Source organism: Solanum lycopersicum, chromosome 6 (assembly GCF_036512215.1).
Source record: "Solanum lycopersicum chromosome 6, SLM_r2.1".
NCBI lineage: Eukaryota > Viridiplantae > Streptophyta > Magnoliopsida > Solanales > Solanaceae > Solanum > Solanum lycopersicum.
The window spans coordinates 45,364,212-45,371,424 of NC_090805.1; the positions used below are offsets into that span (position 1 = coordinate 45,364,212).

Below are 7,213 nucleotides of genomic sequence, written 5' to 3' on the forward strand. Positions count from 1 at the left end.
ATTTTATTAGGGAATCTTTTGTAGTTTTTAGAGATGGTTTAATTTTTTTTTTTTTAAAAAGTATTTAAATTCACACTATAAATAAAATGAGTAGTCTTTTCGGAAAAAGTTCTTTGTTTTTTATTTTAAAGATAATGCAACTAATTTGAATGTGATATGAAAAAAGTACTTTTAAATTAGAACGCTCCCATCGTTTTCCAGAAAAACAAATTTGTCAGTCAAATCCGAAACTTCTACGTACTTGGAATGTGTCAACCTTATTTATTCCAATTAGAAGAAAGTGCAACTCATTCTACATACTTTTTTTCCCCATAAATACCCAGAATAGTATATTGCTGCAAACATTTCAAAATGACCAATCCATACAAAAAGTCAAATATCACCTTCTTAATCTTTCAAGAAAAGGCCAACTCCACTAAATTATTGACCGGAGAAAGTTGGATTACCAACTAATCCTTCATTGCATTGATATGAAACTTAAATGACCAAGGGACAAAAAAAAGAGAGAAATAAAATATATTTAAATTTAAAAATAGAATAAATGTGAAATTAAGATGACATTCTAGAAACTAAATGTAGCAACAAAAATCAGAGAAAGGTACAAGTCTACAAAATTTTCCATTTGTGCTCCACAGCATTTGTGATCATTGATATGCAGTAGGCAGCACTCATTGAGTAATCGGAAACTGCAAGATAGATTAGATGATTAATTAGACAAGTTTCAACTCCAAAAGATGCAAGAACTTCCATCATGATAATAGGATGGACCTAGTTTAGTATTTAATAGAACATGCACGCATACCTCGCGTCTAAAAGAAGTTATAATCGGATCAAAGAGGATAGAAATAAAGGTGCCTGGACTAGAACTCGTCAAACTTATCAGCAAAGGTGGGTTATGGTATATGCCAATTGACATTGGCGGTCAGAAGCATCATGTTAAGGTGCAGACGAGCAGTGTGGAACCCCCTATTGTTACTGAATACTGAACCAAAAAACTCATGGAAGAGAGAACAATCTCTAACGTGTATAAGATTCGAATTTTCCAACTATATTCTACTGCAGTGAGAACCTATTTGCTTTTCAATTGCCAAAGGCATAAATGTCACTTGAATAGTACTTTTACATTGAAGATAATCAATAATATCCGTGTCACCAATTGTTGAACATATGAAGACACAAATAACAAATGCTGACATTCCTAAGCATTAAAGACCAGACATGTGAATTTTTTTATAAGAGCAATATCCTGAGGGCCAATGGTACACGGTTCGTAACTCAGTGGATAATGGGCCAGTCCTTCTACCTTTCTCCACTTAAACACCAGACAAACCCCTAACCGTGTGCCTAACCCACATATCAAGTGTTGCAATCTTACCACTAGACCAAAGCCCAACCATGTAAATTGAAGACAAAGGAATAGAAAACAAACTATGGAACTCTAATTAATTTTAGACGAAAAATAAAGAAAAACATTTAGCTTACTTGATAGATAATCTTCGAAATCTTTCTCAATTTTTCCATGGACCATTGCCCTAACCTGCATATGTCAGATATCAACTGATCATGTAAGTTATAACTTCCCACAAATTTATCAGAAAAATAAAATAATATATAGGGATACGTACATGAGGTTTTACTTCAAAGAGGACCACTTTTTCAGTCTTCACATATAACGCTTTCAATCGCCCAGCTTTATTTACGCGGCTATCTGAAATGGTAACATTGCCTATGGAAGGAAAGAAGAAATCACAAATTGAGAAATGGGGACAAGGAAGTGCTGTCAAAAACATTACAAGTTACCATCAGAATATCCTTCCATTTCTCAAAGGGATTCTATGAGTTCTATCACTGCTTTCAGAATCATTTACAAAATTCTGTTTACACCAAAAATGAAACAAAAGTAAACAGTTCATCTTAATCTTGTGAATATAGTTACCTGTTTCTTCAAAACACCTGGTGCTTCACTCCCTCCAAACTGTCCACCATATACAAGACAGAATGGTTAGCCACCCAATTCCTGTGATAGAAATTTTTGCCTATGATGCTCCAGCATTTTAGTAGCTCACAGGTACACCCTGGCATGCTCCATTTTAGTCCCACCATATTAAGAAAGAGTTCCATAGATGGTCCATAGGATTATAGTGCAAAATAAATGATTGATACCCTCAGGCTTGTCTCCACATAGGTAACATCTCCAAGATTCCTGTGCTGCTCACCAGAATTCAAGCGGAAGTAACATGACTTTACCGTGAAGTTGCCCTTTCTATGAATCTTCCAAACAGTTGTTATTGTCCTGACCTTGAAAGACTCTAGTAATCAAGCTTTAGTCATATTGGTATGTTTCTTTGGGTCTAATGTCTTGCATGAGCCGTTTAGTAGATATTTAAATGCTAGTAAAGGTAATACTTTTAGTGCTATAACCTTAAATTTACAGATATTGGATGGAGACAGGTTTACATGGAGCAACATGGATAGTGAGGACTCACATTAGTCAACCCCCACTAGACTGAGACCAGGGCGTAGTTGTTGCTTATAGATTTTCTCTTCTTTTAGGGAAGGGAATGGGAGGGGAGAATCTGTTTGAAAAAGTTTTTTGGAGAACTGTTTCAACAAGAAAATGTATACTAAAAAGGAAGTCTCAGTGGTGCACTGCAACTCATTTCTACTACAGTGCCAACAAGTACTAAGAATCTGAATCAGACACAATTAGAGCAGAAGCAAGGTGATGTAACTTACTAAAAGAACTAAGAAAATGGAACAGAGAGGCACAGCTCTATTAGCATAGAGAGAGGCTGAGTTGCAAGAGTACTGGAGGGTGGTGGGTGGAGAAGGCATCTGACTTTTCATATTAATTTTTCTTTTTCCTTTTTTGGCCTGTGGGACACATAATTGTTGAACGTATGTTGAAAAACTAAGTGAATCCTCCCGTTCTTTTTCATCAAAAAAGATTGTCATCTTATATTTTTAAAAGCGAATTTTTGCACTTCCATTCCCTATTTCCTACATCTTTTACTGTTTCGTTCGTCCCAGTGACATGACTTGTCATGACTCCACTAGACACATAAACAAATACTTTTATACTGAGGATAGTCTTGGTCCTTTATACATATTTAGCTTATGTGTCAAAACTCTTCCTTACTTTTTAAATCTTGTCCAGACAAATATCATCAAATTGGACAGAGGGAGTGTGTTTTGGTGTCAACTAATTGAGCTCCAGGAAAATTCACACACATTCAGTACAAAGCTAAATTGTGTTCCAGCCTGCCTGTTTTAGCTTTGCATACCACTCAACCAGACATCTCCACAAAAAGTTTACAAACATTTGGACATCAGTCAAAACCTATGCCCCACATTTAAATATTGCCTCAAAGGACAAAGTTTAATCTGAACGCTATAGGAAGGTCACAGTGTTTACACTATTATGAGTAATAAAGAACAAGATTGGGCCAATAGTTTCAAAGTCCACTAACCTGATGAGCAATATCAGGCCGATATTCAGAAGGATTTTGATTATTCTTCCTCAGAAAGTTGGGAGTGTTCATCTGAGTTCAGAAGTTGATAAGTCTGCATGTCCAAGAGGATATATCATTGGACATTGGTTAACTTCCTTTATTGAGCAGTATATGTAATATTAAAGACAATTTCACGAGCAATTGGGTAAAAAAATCATAAAGCAGTCAATAAGCTAAAGCAGACATACAAAGAAAAACAAGAAACAGTTAGCGGATGAAAATTGAAAATGGCATTGCTAAAACAGACCTTTCCAATTTCTAGGTTTAGTGCTTTGATCGGTAAAACAACCGGTATGCCAGCTAGTAAATCTACAACTCTTTCAGCTGCCTCAGTGTCTGAGGCAGTATGTTGTGTTTTCACTCTTTTTGCTGATCCTGTTGAGTCGTCGTACAGAGATTCCTCTATTTCTTCTTTATCATAATTGTCTTCTTTCTTTTCCTTTTTCCCCTTTTACTTTGTAAGGCCTCACCATTTGTTCTCACTACTGAAAGTTGTTCAGTACTCTGTACATTAATAAAGGAAAAAGATTATCAAATTTGCATACTCACAAATAATCTGCTATACATATGTTGTTGCATTATGCATGAATGGCAGAGACAAAAGCAAATACAGTTCCAAGTTTTATTCATTTTTCCTACTTGTCAAAATCCAATTGTCAATGCCGAAAATATAGAAAGGTAAAGCTTTGTCATAGAAACAGAGAGGAAAGAAAAAGATAGAATTACAGACGGAAGAAGGTTCGTCCACACACAGTCGCTGATGCCGTCACTGACGCCGTCACTGAGAGATGTCGCCGGTCGAAGTTCACAAAATACAAGGCTGCCCGATTATGGGGTTCTGGAAGAGGTGGTTTTTTTGACGAAAAGAGAGGTATTTTATTGGAGATTTTAGCATATAGCCACTAAAACATAGTTTAATGATATAATTTGATAATTACAATTCGTAGCTACATATTAGGAAGAAGAAAGGACAAAAAGTAAGAGAGTAAAAAGTGAAAGAGGTGATTTATATATATATATATATATTGGTTAGATAATTATATGTTATACATACTTATTTGTATATATAACAAGCGAGATTAGGAGGAAGAAGAGAGAGGTGAGCAAGAGAGGGAAGAGAGTGGGAGAGAGGTGAATTGTATATATATATATTTGTTAGATAATTTTATATTATACTTATGCATTCATATAAAAAAACAAGCAAGATTGGGAGAGAGGCGAGCAAGAGAGGAAGGAGAGTAGAGAGAGGTGAATTGTATATGTATATTGATAAAATAATTGTATATTATACATATGTATTTGTATAATTTGCTGAATTATATATATACAAACTCGAAATCAGCCTACATAATTAATGTATAATGTTAGTAGTGGGTGATAATTATAAGAAATTATAGCTATAATGAGTAATTAAGTAGTATAAATTTGCTTAACCTCGTAATTTTCTCATTTAATTTTAATTACATATTGTCCTAAATTTTAAGTTAAATAAATTTAGATATAATATTTTACTATTAGATACATTAAAATAAAAAGAGAAGCGACGCGATAGTTTGTGTATTCTAAATACATACAAATCATATTAGATATATGTATCTGAAATATCCAATACAAAAATTGAGGCAAGCAAAATTGGAGAGTGAAGAATGAAATAGGAGAAAGACAAGTGACAGAATCATATAGTGTCTAGAATAAATTAAATATAATTTTAATTCTAAGTGAGTAAAATTACTTATACTCCCTTCATTTCAAAAGAAAAAACCTAATTTGACTTGAAACGGAATTTAAGAAAAGAAATAAAATTTTTAATGTTATAGTTCTAAATTAAAGTTATGTCAAATGTACCAAAATACCCTTTAATCTTGTGGTCTTAAACATGTCACGTGAAAAATTAAAGTTAAAGTATTGCCAAAAAAAAGGATCATTTTTTTTAAACAAACTAAAAAGAAAATAAAGATATTCTTTTTTAGACGGAGAAAGTATCAAATTGAAGCCTATATTATAATAGATTTTGAATAACTTAAAAGTAAAGAAAAGAAAGGTAAATAGTTACTAAACTAGTGAATTCATGTAAGTTACGATCTTTTAAGCCAAAATTCAAAGGGTTTTTAAAAAATTAAAGTATATACTAAAAAGTTATTTAATATCTTAGGCTTAAATAATTGATAGACTTTTAAAGTTATCCGCATATTTTACTTAAACATCTCAATTAGATTTGTATATATTGAACATCTAAATTGCTTAAAATATATATTTATTAAACACAAAATAATGATGTGGCTAACACAAGTGTACTTTATTATTAGCGCATGAATAGGTTTCAAATGGTATTTTATTTTTATTTATTTTTTAAAAACTCTCTTTTTTCTTTGATTGACATTCGGCACTAAAATAACTAAAAATTATTTAAAGTTGATTTCTTAACAAACAAAAGAAACTATCCCCACTCCTTATTCCAGCCATCATCTTCTTCCTCGAACTCCAAACTCTCAGCCCTTCTTTTTCTTTGTTATCTCATTCCCATTCATTCTTTGTATATATATGGCATAATATATATATTATATCTTAAATTTGATTTTAAATTTTAATTTATTGACTTTCAATTTGTATATTGTACAAACAGATATTTTAATTATTTAATTTTTAAATAAATTAACACATGAGTTTTACATGACAAAATACACGTAGAACAAAAAATGACATGTAGGATGTGTGTGTCTATTTGTTCAACTTTATACAAGTTTAAGTGTTTACTTGTGTACATTCACAGTTGAAGGGCATAAATGTAATTTAAAATTAAGTTAAAAGACATATTTTTGTATTATGCCTATATATATATATATATATATAAAAGTTGATGTGATTTTATAAAAAGAAATAAGAATTCTAAATCTAAGAATTGATGTGATTTTGCAAGAAGAAATAAGATTTTTAGACATTAAAGTTAAAAAGTTGGCCGGACCTCCATTCATATCTATTTTTGATCACTCAAATAGACATCACCACTTCAAATTAAAATGTAAACTAATTAAGCTTATTTAGAAATGGTATCATCAAATCTCTATATATATATATAAATCTGAATATGAAAGTGCTGATGTGGCACCCTCATAGGCCAGCATTAGAATTTATATTTTTATTTTTTTTAAAGCTTTTTCTCTCTCTTAATTTTATCTTGATATATTAGTTAAATTAAATAAATATCCTCTATTCATTATTTCTCTTTAAATTCCTCCATTGATACCTTTATTATTTTAGGTATATATAAGTTACAATTTATCCCTTTAAATAATTAAACATTTCCCTATTCCTTCTTAAAAGTATTACTAAATTATAATTAAGACACTAATGACCAATATAAGTTACAATTGTAGGTATTGATTACTCCATTACTCTTTTAATTTATTTATTCAATAGTTATGGATTACTATAAATACTAAAACCATGTCATCTTCACCAATGCAAGAATTTTTTATTTTATTTTCCCTTTCTTTATCATATTTATACTAAAGTACATCACTTTGGTTATTTCTAATTTTATAATATATAGTTTATTTGTTACTAACTTTTACAATGTGGAAGATAAGATGAGCATTTGACAATTTTGAAAATTCAAATTCAATGAGAACAATATCTAATTTGAGTTACCAAGGTACATCACTTTGATTATGTCTATATATATATATATAGAGAGAGAGAGA

General features: G+C 31.3%; 1 long non-coding RNA gene across 1 annotated transcript; it reads right to left on the minus strand.

Annotated features, from left to right (window-relative positions):
- Nucleotides 1–423: 423 nt before the first annotated feature.
- On the minus strand, nt 424–4,591 carry LOC104648042 (uncharacterized). Its single transcript, XR_002027902.3, has 6 exons — nt 4,243–4,591; nt 3,760–4,016; nt 1,937–3,564; nt 1,626–1,726; nt 1,483–1,537; nt 424–686 (listed from the first exon to the last, which is right to left on the minus strand). It is a non-coding gene; the product is annotated as an uncharacterized lncRNA (long non-coding RNA).
- Between the last annotated feature and the right edge of the window lie 2,622 nt (nt 4,592–7,213).